The following is an 18168-nucleotide window of genomic DNA, read 5'->3' on the forward strand; positions in this document are numbered from 1 at the left end:
TGGAGTTGTTGCTGTGGGGCCCCATCTTCTTCCTGGAAACTTCAAAGATTACTGAAGGAAAATGATCTGTAGGAAAATCTATTGTTCATCATGGAAAACTTAAACATCATTTATATAAACATACATTCAACGAAGGGAATATGATATGGACAAAATAGGCATGGGGAAAGTAAATACTTTTCATAAAGTCTTTCTTCTGTCCCATACCAGATGGCTCCCGACAGGAGACAGAAACTCTGAATGTTTCTTTTGACAACAAGCTTGGATTTAGAGCAGTACAGAGCCATTGTCCAACTCCAAAACCAGCTGAATATATATATATATATATATATATATATGTGTGTGTGTGTGTGTGTGTGTGTGTGTGTGTGTGTGTGTGTGTTTGTAAGTTTGTAAATGTAAGTGTAACCCATCCCTGGATTCATAAACCATATTCTGTTTTCTAGATGTTCTTAGTGGATAGTTATTTCTTTTCTTCTGTCAACATTCAAACATCCAAAGTTTCTTGAATTTTTTTTTAAGTTTTTTTTCCATTTTTTTATTGAGAAAAGGAGAAAAAAAACAAGTTTCCACCTCCTCCCAGCCTCCCATTTCCCTCCCCCTCCTCCCACCCTTCTCCCCCTCCTCCCACCTTTCTCCCCCTCCCCCCACTCCTCTCCCCATCCCTCTCCAGTCCAAAGAGCAGTCAGGGTTCCCTGCCCTGTGGTAAGTCCTAGGTCCTCCCCTCTCCATCCATTTCTAGGATGGTGAACATCCAAACTGGCTAGGCTCCCACAAAGCCAGCACATTACGTAGGTTCAAAACCCCGTGCCATTGTCCTTGGCTTCTCATCAGCCCTCATTGTTCGCCATGCTCAGAGAGTCCAGTTTTATCCCATGCTTTTTCAGTCACAGTCCAGCTGGCCTTGGTGAGCTCCCAATAGATCAGCTCCACTGTCTCAGTGGGTGGGTGCACCCCTCGTGGTCCCGACTTCTTTGCTCATGTTCTCCCTCCTTCTGCTCCTCATTGGGACCTTGGGAGTTCAGTCCAGTGCTCCAGTGTGGGTCTCTGTCTCTATCTCCATCCATCACCAGATGAAGGTTCTATGATGATATGCAAGATATTCGTCAGTATTGCTATATCTTAGGGTCATTTCAGGTTCCCTATCCTCAGCTGCCCAAGGAACTAACTGGGGACCTTGGCTTGGGCATCTGGGATAATGTGTATTTTCCTGTAAAGATAAGAGTAGAGCCCTCTCCTAACCCTTATGAGCTTTACTTACCACCTGTATGATTGTTACCACTGCCAATGAGCTGTCATTTCTTTTTTTTCAAGAAGTTTCTCCTTTTCAAAGCAAATCTTTATTAATTTTGATGATATCCATAATTTTTTTCTCCTGTAGAAACAAGAGTGAAACCCTTTCCCCAACATAGTAAATCTCTTGGTTTCCATTGCGAGGTCAACACATTCTTGAAATATTCTGGTTGATTCAATTCAGAAGTTTTTTCCATTATCCAATGCCTCTCTGCCGCTGTTGTTCCTTCCTCATTAGCATTAAGAAAAATTAAGTTTAATAAAACATTACGCAATCTATTTCTGGGGGTATTTTCCATCCCTTACTGTTTGTTCAGCATATCCTTTATAGTACAATTTGACCTTTCTATAACTGCCTGACCTGTAGGATTATTTGGTATGACTGTAATGTGCTTTATTTTATAATAAGCAAAAAACCATTTCATTGTTTTAGATACATATGTCAGATCATTGTCTGTCTTTATTTGTGCAGGTATACCCATGATGGTCATAACTTCCAATAAATGTGTGATTACTGAATCAGCTTTTTCTGAGCTCAAGGCAGTTGCCCATTGAAAACCTGAATACATGTCTATGGTGTGGTATACATATTTTAATTTACCAAATTCTGTAAAGCGGAACACATCCATCTGCCAGATCTCATTCTTCTAAGTACCCTTTAGGTTACTCCATGTAGGCAATGGTGTTTGATTATAGAAAGAGCAAGTAGGACATCTCTTTGTAATTTCCTTAGCTTGTTTCCATGTAATAGAAAACTCTTTCTTTAAACCTTTGCTATTGACATGATGTTTTTTATGAAATTCAGAGGCCCACAACACATTTCCAATCAATAATTGATCAATTTCTGCATTACTTTATGCTAGAGGACCTGGCAGACCTGTATGGGATCGAATGTGTGTTATGTATATAGGACAAAACCTATTCCTGACTATATCTTGCACCTGGATGAATAAAGCAGTCAATTCTGTATCATCTGGTATAAATTCAGCAGTTTCAATATGCAAGACAACTCTTTCTGCATATTGTAAATCAGTAACTATATTGAGAGGTTCTTTAAAATACCTTAATACCATAAGAATTGCATATAATTCTGCCTTCTGGACAGAATTATAAGGGCTTTGTTTCACCTTACTTAATTCTTCTGATTTGTAACCTGCCTTCCCTGATTTATTTGCACCAGTATACAATGTAAGAGCTCCAGTTATTGGTGCATCATGTACAATTCAAGGAAGAATCCAAGAAGTTCTCTTCATAAGGTTAAGTCTATCACTTTTGAGATAATTGCTATTAATTTCTCTCAAAATATTAGCACAAGCTCTTTGCCAGGGTTCATTTTCTTCCCATAACTTTTTAATTTCATCAGCAGTAAAAGGCACTCTATAATCTCTGCTGGGTCTATACCTGCTAATTGACAAAGTCTCACTTTACCTTTTATAATTAATTCAGAGACTTTTTCCACATAAGTTTTTAATTTTTTACTTGGTTTATGTGGTAAAAAGATCCATCATATGATGATATCATCCCTCTGCATTAAAATTCTCATAGGAGAAATTCTCAAAGCCAATACAACTGGAATACAATGAAGATTAGGATTCACCCCATCGACATGAGACTCCTGTAATTTCTCCTCAACCATTGTCAATTCCTTTTCTGCTTCAGCTATTAATTCTCTGTGACTATTCAAGTCTTTATCACCATCTAAAATTTTGTTTAAATGAATTATTATATCAGGTGTTATCCCAACACCCAGTCACAGACATTAGGGAATGTCTCCTAATAATCTTTGAAAGTCATTTACAGTCCGCAACTGGTTTCTCCTAATTTGTGCCTTTTGTGTCTAATTTTCTGTAAGCCTATTCTGTAATCTAGGTAATTAACAGACTCTCCTCTTTGAATCTTTTCAGGAGCAATTTGTAAGCCCCATTTAGGCAAGACTTTCTTTACTTCTTAAACATCCTGTCTAAAGTATCTGTATTTGAATCAAATAACAAAATGTCATCCATGGAATGGTAGATTATAGACTTAGGAAATGGCTTACATATTATTTTCAATTACTGACTGACAAAGTATTGGCATAGGGTGGGGCTATTGAGCATTTCCTGTGGGAGGATGGTCCATTGATATTTCCTAGTAGGCTGAGAATTATTATAAGTAGGCATTGTGAAGGCAAACTTTTCTTTGTCCTTTTCTTGTAAAGGTATAGTAAAGAAACAATCCTTTAAATCCTTAGATATAATCTTTACAGCATGCATATTACTTTCCTGGAGGACATTCTATCAATCAATCTGTCATACCCCTTTGATAGAGTCCAATTAATACATTCAATGGTGCAAATTCTCTCAAATAATGTTTCAGCACCCACTGTTGTTGATTGGGTTGTATGCGCCAAATCAGCTGTTTCCTTCTCCAGAGTTCTAAATCTTCCTTTAAATAAATTATTATCAGTCTGTACCATTTCCAAAAGTATCTCAGTTGACCGAGTTTTGTTAGTTAAATTGGTTGTATCCTTCAGATTTCCAACCTCTTTCCTGAGAAATGTGGTTTTAGTCTGAAAAGAAGGTACCATTCTATAAATGCCTCATTTTTTCCCTATTGTCAAACCATTTTTTTACAAAAAAAATATTGAGGACAAGAATAATCCCCAGAATCAGAAATAGTGATGTAGAAGGGACATTATAGATAAGTCTTGTAAAACCTCACACATGGTGTAAGTAAAGAGGCTATTGAAACCTTAAAGGTTAGGTTGTCTGACATATTGCCCTTTTAAATTAGCAACTTATGATCTATATTTAGGATATTAAATCTTACCTGTGGTTTAATCAGCTGGATTGGGCTCAATAACCATAACTTGCCAGTAGGTGTCTTGGGCCACCTACAAAACTAACCCAGAAGTCTGAAATCTGATTTGAGAGTGAAATGCTTAAAGATAAACCACAGACTGTGTGCTCTGCAGATGTCTCTAGCGCAGTAGACTAGGCAAATGCAAACAAATCATTAGAAAGAAGCAAATAGCTGGCTCAGACCAGGGAAACCCACATCTCACCCTAATGTCCATGGTGTGCCCTGGTAGGAGGCAAACAATAAGGTGCATGGGGACTTGAAGCCAAAAGAGAAAATATAAAGAACTGCGGCTGATCTGTAGCAAGAAAAGCAGCTGCACAAGTTTCTATATTGAACTGCTCTGTCCACACACAGGCTGCGGCTGGCTGAGGGAGGGCTCATGCCAAACTGAGCACACTCTCAGCTGGCAGTGAGCAGCAGAGCTGGGGGATTCTAAAACCAAATGTTGGACACCAGATGAAGGTGTAAGTCATAAAACAATCCCACACCAGTTCAGAATTATGGATAGTAAAAGGGTTATTTATTTAAGGGGGAAACTTACAGATCACTGTCCTAGACAACAGCCCTCTGCACTGCCAGGAACAGAGTCTAGCAGCTGGAAGCTGGAGCAGGAAGCGCGCGAGAGAGAGAGCACATGGCGACTGCAGCAGCTTTTTAAAGCAAAAGAGACCACATCCAAGTAGGCTGGTATCTTAAAGGCTGTTGGCTGAAGGAGCAGATTGTGCTCCCACAGCACTACTCTTCCTTCAAGGTCAGTTCCAAGTGTTGTTGAGGCAACTTCTACCCTCTGCATTCATTTTGCCTGTTCATAATTCCTCATGAAGTAATTTATCATTAATTTGTATGAATGTGTATCTTTGTGTATGTGAATTGGTCTCTTTTTTGTAGGAAGTCGAAAAACTGACTAGAAAATACTCTATTTCTTTCTCAGGCATTGAATTCTGCTATTATTTAAGTTCATTTATAAATTTTGTTTTATAAGCTTTACTGTGGTGAGATTAAAAACCCACACTCCCTGGGCCGTGGTAGCACATGCCTTTAATCCCAGCACCTGGGAGGCAGAGGTAGGCAGATCTCTGTGAGTTCAAGACCAACATGGTCTACAAGAGCTAATTCCAGGATAGCTGGGGCTGTTACAGAGAAACACTGCCTCAAAAAAACCAAAAAAGAAAAAAAGAAAGGAAGGAAGGAAGGAAGAAAGAAATCTCACAATCATTTGGTAATTTGAATGAGATGACTGACTTCTCTCCTAACACCTCTAAATATACTTTTATAGGGTGCATTGCATTGCTTCTAGGGCTATTTTTATATATCTCAGCTCCAATAAGGGACCATAAACTTCCTTAACATAAAGGTCTTCCAAAATACAACATCCCTTCATGATAAAGGTCTTGAAGAGAGCAGCGATACAAGGACCATGCCTAAACATAATGAAGGCAATATACAGCAAGCCAACAGCCAACACCAAACTAAATGGAGGGAAATTCCCAGCAAGTCCATTAGAATCAGGAACAAGACAAGGTTGTCCACTCTCTCCATGTCTATTCAATATAGTTCTCAAGGTCCTAGATAGAGCAATAAGACACCAAAAGGAGATCAGGTGGATACAAATTGAAAAAGAAAAAGTCAAACTCTCACTGTTTGCTGATGATATGATAGTTTACATAAGTGATCCCAAAAATTATACCAAGGAACTTCTACAACTCATAAACACTTTCAGCAATGTATCAGGATACAAGATTAACTTAAAAAAGTCAGTAGCCCTCCTGTACACAGGTGATAAAAGGGCTGGAGAAGAAATCAGAGAATCAACACCCTTCAAAATAGTGACAAATAGCATAAAATATCTTGCAGTAACTCTAACCAAACAAATGAAAGACTTGTATGACAGGAACTTTAAATCTTTGAAGAAAGAAATTGAAGAAGACACCAGAAAGTGAAAAGATCTCTCATGCTCTTGGGTAGGCAGAATTAACATAGTAAAAATGGCAATCTTACCAAAAGCAATCTATAGATTCAATGCAATGCCCATCAAAATCCCAGCAAAATTCTTCAAAAACCTCGAAAGAACAGTGCTCAACTTCATATGGAGAAGCAAAAATCCCAAGATATCCAAAACAATACTGTACAATAAAAGAACTTCTGGAGGCATCACCATCCTTGCCTTTGAACTTTATTACAGAGCTACAGTACTGAAAACAGCATCATATTGGCATTAAAACAGACAGGAAGACCAATGGAACTGAATAGAAAACCCGGATATCAATTCATAGATCTTTGAACACCTGATTTTTGCCTAGGAAGCAAAAATTATCAAATAAAAAAACAAAGCATATTTAACAAGTGGTACTGGCGTAACTGGATATCAACATGTAGAAGAATGAAAATAGATCCATATCTGTCACCATGCACAAAACTCAAGTCCAAATAGATCAAAGACCTCAACATAAAGCCAGCCACACTGAACCTTATAGAACAGAAAGTGGGAAGTACACTTGAACACATTGGCACAGGAGACCACTTCCTAAATATAACCCCAGCAGCACAGACACTGAAAGAAACAATTAATAAGTGGGACCTCCTGAAACTGAAAAGCTTCTGTAAAGCAAAGGACATTGTCAACAAGACAAAACAACAGCCTACAGAATGGGAAAAGATCTTCACTAACCCCACATCAGACAGTCCTTTCATTTGTTAGTTTCTTTTACAGAATAATAAGTGGAACCCCAGAGAGATGAAATAACTTATCCAATGCTGCACAGCTACCACAAGTATATTCTGGCCCTCAGTATTTGTATTCTAGACCCCAAGGTCTGCACATATTACACTAAAGGCATTTAGAAGGACCACTTGACTTTCTTTCATTGTGTTTCCGTGGTGTAGTTTTCAGTAGATTTGCTTTCTAAAACGAGCTTATTTTATTTAGTCAGAAGGAGGTAAAGGGGGCCAAGTGGATGTAGAGAGGGATAATAATGACCATATTTCTCTTCCTTCATCAGGAAGTATATTGGGTGGCCAAACTGCCTCAGATTTCTTTGGGTGGCAGCTGGAAATCTATCTCTCTCTACTTCCCCAGGTATCCTCCTTCCTTCTACCCCCTTTCTTCCCTGTTCCCTCCTCTCTACTTGCAGGTAGATGGTAAGAAGAGAGGCTGGAACAACCCTTAGGATTGTCAGATAACCCCGTCCAATCTTTCTCCTTCCTCCTAAGACTGTAAGGATCACTACCAACTGTTTTATAGCACAGGAAGAACACAGAGTGTAAATTATGCCGTGAAACATTGATACAATTGAGTTCATCCTGCTTCTTAAAACAATGCACAGATCCATTTGACAAAAACAGCTAGGTTTATGTTGCAAAAAAATCAAACTGCAGAGCAACAATCTTAGTTATGTAAAAATACATTCTTTGTATGTATATGTACACACATACCTATGCATGTGTGTTTCCATTTATGTTTATACTAGGGAATTTGGGATACATGCAGTAAAAGGTACTTGTCAGGGATAATAACACAGATGATAGCAATGATACTAAACCCTGAAATCACAAGGCAAAATGGAGACCAGACTGTCCTAAATGTGTTCTTTTTAGCGATCTTTGCTGTTACATAAGCTTTCTGTGTCTTAGGTCCTTGGTGCACCACTATCTTCTTTCTTCTTTACTCTTTGACTTACTTCCTGCTGCATGTGTGCCCAGCCAGCAAACATGTACCCAGGATTACAGCACCTTCTGGGTTTATTTCATTTCTAAAAATCAGCATCTAACAGCAATTGAATGTAGTTGGGACCTACAAATCATTTCCTAAGGCATGGTGAAATTTACTGTTACTTTTTAGGACAGTTTTTCGACAGAAGTGCTGAGAAATGACAAGGTCTATGAGTTGGTGTTTCTCATTGCCCCCTGCTCCTATGGAGATGGTGGCTTCTGCAAACAAGCCTAGGAGAGGCAGAGGGGGCTGCCCTTCCAAAGTGCCATTGGCTCTGAGGAGCAGGTCTGGCAGTGGTTTGTGTATAGTCAATTGTGCTTTTATCTTTCTTAATTCTGCCTCACCTGACCCCTTAACACACACACCATTGTCTTCCTTAGCCTAAATTAAACAGCGGTTTGATGATCTTTTGTGAAGTCCATGCTCATGATCACAGAGTTATGGGATGGGAAGGCACTGTGGAGCCTTGGACTAAATTGCCATATTTCTTCATAGCTGGGTCTCCTCAGACATGAACCAGAACCATTAATGGCATCTGCCTTCCAGGCTGGCCCTGAGTGTCCACCAATACACTATGTTCATGTAGCAAATGAGCTGCCATTGGGTCCTCAGGCTGTTCTGATTGCCTTTGTCGTGAGGACAACACGATGAATAGCCAGGGTGAAACAGTCAAATATGGAACCTGCACAGTTCAGTCAAGCAGATTGGCTCTGTCAGAACAGTCATGAGAGAAATATGAGTGTGTAAAGAAGAACTTAGGGAATGTTTTACAGAGAACACCGTCAAGAGAGGAAGCTACTTCCACTCTGGGGCCATGCTGAGACACTGAAGATGGGGTTCGATGAGGGGTGAGGGTTGGACTGTGGACCCTACCAGGGTGAAACGATGGCTTATTTCTGGGTATCTCTTTTACAGCTGCTGTAGGGGTGTTGGAGGGAGTGAGCCACTTGTTGGTTCCCAGCTGCTCAGCCCCAAAATAATAACACAGAAACTATATTAATTAAATCACTGCTTGACCCATTAGCTCTAGCTTCTTATTGGCTAACTCTTACATATCAATTTAACCCATCTCCATTAATCAGAGTAATTACCAGCTAAAGGTTCCAGTATCTATCTCCAGCGGCTTCATGGCTTTTCTCTACTACACCCTTCTTTCCCCCAGCATTTAGCCTAGTTTTCCATGCCTACCTAAGTTCTGCCTTGCTATAGATCCAAAGAAGTTTCTTTATTCATTAATGGTACTCACAGCACACAGAGGGGAATCCCACATCACATCCCCTTTTCTGTTTAAAAGGAAGGTTTTTAATTTTAACATAGAAAATTATATAGGGGGAAGCATCTAGCACTGAGTAGGCACCTATGAAAGCAGACCAATACAATAATGTAAATTCATGTAAAACACTAGACATTTTTTTGATATATATATATATATATATATATATATATATATATATATACACATATACACACAGTTATTTGTTTTTGTCCATGTTATTCAAGACAGGGTCTCTCAGTGAAATCCTGGCTATCCTGGAATGATAGCAGACCAGATTGATCTTGAACTCACAGAGATCCACCTACCTCTCACTTCTGAGAGCTAGGATTAAAGGTGTGGCTCACCCAGTCAAAATCAGTTCTTCCCCATGGACTGTGTAGATGACAACATCCTATTATGATGTCAGAGCATTCTGAACTCACAAAGATCCACTTTGGGCTTTAAAGGGGTTTTGCAGAGATTGTGGGTATGACCCTTTTCAGGATTCCAGGGCAGAATACAGAAATACAATATTTCAACTGTGGCTTCTTAGGGACTTTGCCTTTGATGCCCCAGCTGGATCCCATTCCCAGTGGTGTCCAGAAGAAGCCCTGACCCCCAAGGCAGTGAATCATGGGGACATCTACAGGCCCAAACCCACATTCAGTAAAGTCACTTTCTTATGAAGTCTGCCTCCCAGAGACTCATATGGACATCAGGACCCTCCCTGTGCTGTTCTGGGCTCCCAGAAAGTCCTGCAAAAATCCTTTGTATTATTTTCTCAGCTAGAAACCAATGAGGAAATGAAAAGGAATGCCAGTGCCTAATTCAACGTCTACCTGTCCACTATGGTGAACCCAGACTCTATGTGAGACATTTTCCCTCCCTTATTCTTTGAGAAAAGCAAGTTGCAGCACAGACCAGCACAAAATAACTATAACAAACCAAATGCTCAGTCTGGCAGGAGAGTGTATGTTTCATGCAGGCAGTGACATTTGGTCTGTGAACTATCAAAATCCTGGCTATGCATTAAGATTTGTGCCAGTTATAGCTGACACCTGTAGCATTGGTGCGAGGCCTTTGTAAGACACGGTGTAAGCTACAAGACTGGAAGCTATTCTACCTGGGGAAAAAGACGTTGCTTTCCCTGAATTACATGACTAGAGGCTAGATTTGAAGTTTAAAGGGTCTAGGGAAATAGAAAAACACTTGTCAGGCCACCAGAGGTTTGCATTCTGGGGCTGAAGCCTGTTTGCATTGTTCTTGTTTGTTTATTCATGTGTGTGTACATTCACACACGTGCGCACGCATGGGGTCATGTTCATGCCATGGCTTAAATATGTTTCTACAAGAACAACTTCAGGGAGTTAGTTCTGACCTTTTATCATGAGAGTCCCAGGGTCCCAACTGGGTCATTAGACTTTGATGGAGGAAGGTCATTGGTTAAAAAAATAAAGAAACTGCTTGGCTGGCCCTCATAGGTTAGAACACAGGTGGGTGAAGTAAACAGAACAGAATGCTGGGAGGAAGAGGAAGTGAGCTCAGACTCTACAGCTCTCCTCTTGGGGGCAGACGCCTCAGAGAGACGCCATGCTCCCGGCTCCTGGGCAGACACACGCCATGAAGCTCCGACCCAGGATGGACGTAGGCTAGAATCTTCCCGGTAAGCGCATCTAGCTGTGCTACATAGAATATTAGAAATGGGCTAGTCCAGGTGTGAGAGTTAGCCTAGAAGAGGCTAGATAGAAATGGGCCAAGCAATGTTTAAATGAATACAGTTTGTGTGTTGTTATTTCGGGCATAAGCTAGCCGGGCGGCCAGGGTGCTGAGGACGCAGCCCTACCGCTCTTATTACTACAAGACTTCACAGCAGGTACCAACGTGACCCACAGAAACACCTCTCTCTAGTCCCTGGTTTGTTTTTTTAATGCATGTCTCAGTTGCTCTTGATGTGTATGAGGTGAAGACCGGTGGCATAAATGAACTGAACACGAACCTTTGTCTTTTCTGCTTTAAAGGCCTTGGAGGAATGCCTCTAATATCTCTTGACTTCATGGCTCCCTTCCTGGAGGCAGACCTGGCTGTGGATTTCATCCTGAGCTTTGCAAAACTGAGCCTCCTACTGTAACAGGCAAGCACGACAGCTCAGAGGAGATAGCAGGGACGGTTTCTCAACAATGCTGTCTTTGCGGCCAGAAAACCTTTCTGTGTGAAGCTGTCCTGTGCTTGTGGACAGTGAGAAGTAGCACCCTCCAACTAGAACTGTTGTTTTCCGATACCATCAGTATCTCCCAGGGGCGCCATTGCCCACGTTCCCTGTTTAATGCCATCTCTCTAGGGAACCTCGGTCCTGAGATTTGAGTCTTAGAGCTTCCTTCAAGGAGGCAGAAGTAATCTGGGCAGGAGGATATAGCTGAATGACTGGCTAGGAGTCTGACTTTTGAATTAGATATACCATGCCCGGAGAATGCATAGTTCGTGTTCAACCCAAGTGTTGCATTCATTCCTATGTTCTTACTATAGAAGTTTCTGTTAAAAAATGAAGCGACTATACTGGCCATGCTAGCACGGTAGGATCTCAGGGACATGCTTACCTCTGCTCATAGGTGGGCCTGTGTAACGGCTGTCTCTGCCTCTAGGTATGGCTGCACCTGCTGTGGTTCTCACAGGGACAATTCTGGTTCTGGCCACAGTGGCTGCCATTGCTTGTCTGGTGTTATGGATGCTGAGAGGAAAACTGCAGTTGTCATGGAAACACCTTGCAGCAGATTCGTTATGACAACATCACTGTCCTTCCCCAGCACAAGCGGAGGCCACACATTTCCCTGGTGACTTGCAAAGGGACCTCCACAGGGACTTATGAGGGCTAGGGGGTGGCTCACTGTTCAAGTGAGCAATCAGAAGAGACTCAAGACCTGAGCTAAGTTTCTAGGTTACATTTGTCTGAGAATGCTTCCCTGCCTCCAAAAACTCAAAATTTAACATTAAACTACATCTGTCTCTATCATACATCTGTACAATGCACCCACATCTCCATTCCTCCTTTCACCTCTCTCCCCCAAAACATCTTCATTTCTCTCCTGACTTCATGCCTCCCAACACTAAGTCCATACGCAAATGTGTGCGGGGTCACCCACTGGGGCGTCGGCAGCCTACTGATGGCCACCTACTCTACTCTGAAAGCGACTCTCTTTTTCTCCCTCAGCAAATAAAACTTCCTAGATCTCATCCATGCTCCATGTTGGACTTTTAAACCAGCTCGATCTCATTTTGAGTTTGTGCTGGTAACCAACCACGTGTTTGTGAATTCCCCAAGGCCAGCCTTCTGCTCATCCAGTGCTTACAGTCTTTCAGTCCCCTCTTCCACAACACTCCCTGAGCCTTGTGGGGGGGAGGTGGTTGATATATGGTTCCATCTGTGGCCGAGACTTGGCTTTTGACTCTTTAGAAATGTCTGGTAGTCTTCTAAAGCTCAACACTTTTGTGGGGTGTTCCTGTGGAGCCTCTAGTCCTATAGGAAACATTAACCCCTTTAACCTACCAATGTGTGCTGCAAATAATTCATTTGCATAACACTCATAGTGATCTCCTATCCAGGGTAGCCCAAGCACAGTTCAAGGCTTCAGGATGCCCCAGAGGGATGCACAGGTGTGTCTCCATGGTGAGGTGGAAGCCCTGAAATGGAAAGAAACTTAAAGGTTTCTTAGAGGAGGTGTCATTCGAGATGAATGAATTGCTAGCAATGACAAGGAGAGAAGTCACATAGAATGTCAGAACATCAGGATATTAGAACATGTCATGCTGAAGGCTAGGAAGATTGGCTGGTACCAAGTCTTGGAGATTTTGGTGTCCTAAAACCAAGAGATGGGTTTCTATTAGTCAAGCTACTTCCAAATGTCCCCAGGGATTTGGGTTTCCTCTTCCATCTCCACACCCAGAGCTGTAATCTGATTTGCTTGGTTTTGTACATAAGGGTTTTATCAATATTCACCGTAAACAGGATTAGGCTCCTATGTTCTGAAGGTGTGAAAAAGTGCTGAAAATATTAAACATAGAGGTAACCAAGTCTCACTCTGAAAGTTGACTCCCTCCCATCTCTCCTTGAGTACCACAGCTAGAACATGAGTGTAGACAGTCTGGCCTTAGAGCCTGTCCTACTGGTGGTGGTGCTGATGCTAAGAATGAGGTGTGTAGCAAGTAGATACGTTTTGGTATCGGCATAAATAAATGCAATGTAGATATTAAAGAATATTTACCACTTTAATGATAAACTTACAGAACCGATGTTTCTGCGTGGCACAGGAGGTAGGAAGGAAAGGGTGGAGCCGCCTCCCGCACGCCCATTTATCTATAAGCATTCGCCCGAGGCAAACCCCGCCCCCTAAAGGGGCTGTCTTAACCCTACATCTCCCTCTTTTGTCTAAATAAGACAGAACTAAACCAAATATAATTATAAACAATAATAACAAATGATAATTATAACAAACAATATTGAGAACAAAAGTTTTGCTAGGCATTTTATCTCAAGGAGTCTAAATAATGTAGAGAGTAACTATTATTAAATAATCTTTAACTCCATCAAAGATTTGAGAAGGGAATAAATATTATTTAACAAATGAGAGATAGGGCTGGAGAGATGGCTCAGAGGTTAAGAGCATTGCCTGCTCTTCCAAAGGTCCTGAGTTCAACTCCCAGCAACCACATGGTGGCTCACAACCATCTGTAATGAGGTCTGGTGCCCTCTTCTGGCCTGAAGGCATACACACAGACAGAATATTGTATACATAATAAATAAATATTTAAAAAAAAAACAAATGAGAGATATCCAAGATGTGCAACAAATGACAGAGACAACTGACTACCTGGGCAATCACCCAAAGTCTCGTTTGTAATGTTGAGTCAACCAACTTTGGCTAAGGCCTAACATAATTGACATACCATTATCAAGTGTAAGGAACTTTTTTAGAATTATCCTACCCTGTCTTGGCAAGATAAGACAATCCTGTTTTATATCATAGTCAGTAGTTGAGGTATGGGTTTTTTTTTTAACCCAAAGGCCAGTTCTGCCAAGAAGACAAGCTCCCAGTGGAGTGTCTTTGGTGCTCAACGTTCTCTTGGGCGTAGAGTGGTGTTGCCAGGAGTAATTGTGTCTCGATGGCACAGAATTCTAGGTTAGATTAAAGGCCATTTTCTACAGCTCTTCAAAGAGGCTGAAGATCATACTATCTATACTAAAAATAATCTCTATGTATCTAAAAGACCTGATTAACCTAAAAATAAATATGACAAACATATAATTCTCAATATCTATCTAATTTGAAAATTAAGAGAATAAACAATTGTGTAATATATGAAGACAATGATCTTCACCTGTAAACAATGTCATTATATATCAAAATGTAAACAATGTTATTATATAAATAGTACCAGAGGTAGAAATGTACATTGTGATATGATAGATGTATCCATACAATATAAGCATACTCTTATACAAAAATAGAGGTAGGAACATTCATATTTAATATTTAATATATCAATATACAAGAAATAGTACCAATATAATTTTTTAAAAACATAAATTCTTGAGAAGATTGTTGTCATTTTTAATAGTTTTTAAACGTTTAACCTCTGCCTTAAGAGATTTGATCATTTTTCTATTATCAAACCAAATAGTGCTAAGGAAAATTAAGAATCCCAGAAATATCCATAGATGTGGGGTGATAGACATTTCTTATAAAATCTCCCAAATGGTACATTCAAAAAAGCTGTTGAAATCTGAAACTGTCATGTTCTCAGACATTTTATTTATAAAAGAAAAAATTCTTTTACCTGTAATGACTGGGTCCTACCAGTGGTGGCGAAAGAGTCCATTTGAGTCCACGTGGCCTAAGTCTGAAATAAATGACTCAAAAACAAAATTGAAACAAACACCAGACTGATAAGTAGCAATTGGGCCAGAATGGGAACAGAGAGAAAAGCCTCCAAATGACCAAATCAAAGGGATGCCGGCGTGCCGGGGCTCGCAGGGCCGTTGTCATGTGACCCGAGCGCCGGTGGAGGTGGGAGGGGAACAGAGACTGATCACACTGTTACAGAGGTGCGGTCGATTTCAAAATGCCAGGGAGTGCAAGCTCTCCCGTCCCGCTTGATTCTCTAGCAAGCAGCAGGGAAAATCGAGTCATTCAGAATCTCAGCTGCTTCCGCGCGCCCAGGGAGACCATTGCCGGGAGCAGTGGCCCCAAGAGACTCCGATTTGGGCCGGGTCTCGGCAAAGCCCCACGTTGGGTGCCAAATGTATCGGCATAAATAAATGCAATGTAGATATTAAAGAATATTTACCACTTTAATGATAAACTTACAGAACCGAAGTTTCCGCATGGCGCAGGAGGTAGGAAGGAAAGGGCGGAGCCGCCTCCCGCACGCCCATTTATCTATAGGCATTCGCCCGAGGCAAACCCCGCCCCCTAAAGGGGCTGTCTTAACCCTACATTTTGGATCAGAAAGATCAGAGTTCAAGGACTAGCTTTTCTAGGTATTGACTATGTGATCTCGTAATTTATCCTCCTTTGTAAAAAGAGATTTCCTTGTCCCACCCCATCCTGCAGCCACTTCTAAATAATCACTCAGAAGCTTAATAGTAATTACAAACTGCTGGGTCTATAGTTCAGGCTTATTACTAACTATCTCTTACATTTAAATTAACCCATCTCTATTAATCTATGCATTGCCTCTTGGCCTCTGGCTTTACTGGTCCTCTGGTATATTGTTTCTTGGACAGCTGGCTTGCATCTCTCCTGATTCTGTCCTTTTTTCCCCCCTGTATTCAGTCTGGCTTTCCCACCTAGCTAGGCACTGCCTTGCTATAGGTCAAAGTAACTTTTATTATCAACTGATGAGAGCAACATATATTCACAGCATACAGAAGGGCTATCCTGTAGCATTCCCCCTTTCTGTCTAATCAAAAAGGAAGGTTTTAACTTTAACATAGTAAAATTATAAACAATAAAACGGTTATCAAGTAAGACTTATAGTTACAATATTTACTCTATTTGTATTTTAAAAAATTAAAAATATTTAATTTTCTATCCCATCTTGGTGAGTTTAAAGTATTATATCTAATTTACCTTTTTATCATAACAAAGAAAAATTATAATTATAGCTATCTAGTCTTCAACTCCATCCAAAATTTGAGAAGCAAATAATATTATTACCTGAGTAAGAGGGAAATGCAGGTTAGTGACTTCCAAGAGTGTAAGAAATGACAAAAACTGCTAGCTGTTTGAACAGTCACCCACGTTTCCTCTGTAATGTTGAAACATCCATCTTTGGCCTACAGGTCCAGCATATCTGATGGACTTTTCTGTGAATCAGAAAAAAATTTAAACAATCCATTTATTTATTTATTTATTTATTTATTTATTTTTATTTTATTTAAGTGTTTTGTTGTTTTTAATTGACCCATACATTTTTCTCCACTCCCCTCCCTTCCTCTCCACTCCCCTTCTACTCTCTTCCATGGTTCCCATGCTCCCAGTTTACTCAGGAGATCTTATCTTTTTCTACTTTCTATGTCGATTTGATCCATGTATGTCTCTTTTAGGGTCCTCATTGTTGTTAGGTTCTCTGGAATTATGAATTGTAGGCTAGTTTTTCTTTGCTTTATTTCTAAAAGCCACTTATGAATGAGTACATATGATATTTGTCTTTCTGGGTCTGGGTTACCTCACTCAATATTATGTTTTCTAGATCCATACATTTGCCCGTAAATTTCAAGATGTTATTTTTTTCTGCTGTTTAGTACTCCATTGTGTAAATTTTTCTTATCCATTCTTTAGTCAAGGGTCATTTACGTTGTTTCCAGGTTTTGGCTATGATGAACAATGCTGCTATCAACATAATTGAGCACATATCCTTGTGGTATCATTGAGCATCCTTTGGGTATATAGAATCAGGGAAATTTGAAGGACTGTTTTACCTTGCCTTGACAAAGTTTGGCATTCACCTTTTTTTGTGTCTGACTGATTCAGTTTGGACAGTAACTGTCAGCAATTGAAGCAAGGGCACATTCTGTGCCCACATGGCTAGCTTTTACCATGAAGAAAATAAATTCCATATAGAGTTTCTGCAATGCCTATAATCTTTTCTGGAGTCCATTGGTGCTATCAGGAGCTGACATGTCTCACTGTCCTGAAAAATCTATTATTAAAAGATTTTACATGCCATATTATGTAGGTCTTCGAAATGTTTGAAGAATACCTATCTATCTGAAATATATTTTTATATATGTAGAAAACCTTATTAATAAGACTATAAGTTTGGCTATTATAGCTGATTAACTGCATTTTTATAAATTGGTATTTTTAATTATGCCTTACATTTTTGATTGAGCTATAAAGATATAATACCTTAAACAAGAGTAAAAATATAGAGTGAGCATAACAAAATTAACCTTAAATTTATATCAATAAACTAAAATCCATACCAATGTAAAATATTTTGAGGTTAACAGTTGTTTTATATATTAAGGTAGAGTCAATAATCTACCTGTTTATCCTATTTCTGTATCACTCCTGAGAGCAACCAAGCTGTGCCTTGTTTTCCAGCCATGCCAACGAGGCACACCTGTGTCAGGTACAACATTAGCAGCACATCTGCTGTGAAGATTTCTGCAGATCGTAGATCTTTTGTCAAGAGCCCACAGGGTGAAGAGATGCTTATGCCTCTGTGGGACTAAACCAGGCACTTCTGTGCATATGAAAGTTAATGTGAATGTCTGTCCTGTTCTCCAGATGAATTTGGTCAGGCCAGGCATTATGAATACTAGGACATCCTCCAAGCAAAACCCCAGGAGCTTTGTGTCTCCAGACTGGTGTTTCTCTAACTTTGAGAACTGAGACACAATAAATTTTTTAAAAATGCAGAAAAGGTATGTACAAATATTACATCTTACTTTAAAAAGAACTTAAGAAATATTTCTAGATTGAAGATTTGGGGTCAGCAGAGTGGAGGCTGAGATTCTGCATTTCGACAAGCTCCCCTGTGATTCCTATCCTCGTGATTTGATAAGACA

The 18168-nt window shown here is 40.1% G+C and overlaps 1 pseudogene; it reads left to right on the forward strand.

Annotated features, from left to right (window-relative positions):
* Positions 1-18168, forward strand: part of LOC121454074 — a 37486-nt pseudogene that overhangs the window by 2592 nt on the left and 16726 nt on the right.

Source organism: Microtus oregoni, unplaced genomic scaffold (genome assembly GCF_018167655.1).
Source record: "Microtus oregoni isolate MIOR12 unplaced genomic scaffold, Mior012 000012F_ref0000307, whole genome shotgun sequence".
Lineage (NCBI taxonomy): Eukaryota > Metazoa > Chordata > Mammalia > Rodentia > Cricetidae > Microtus > Microtus oregoni.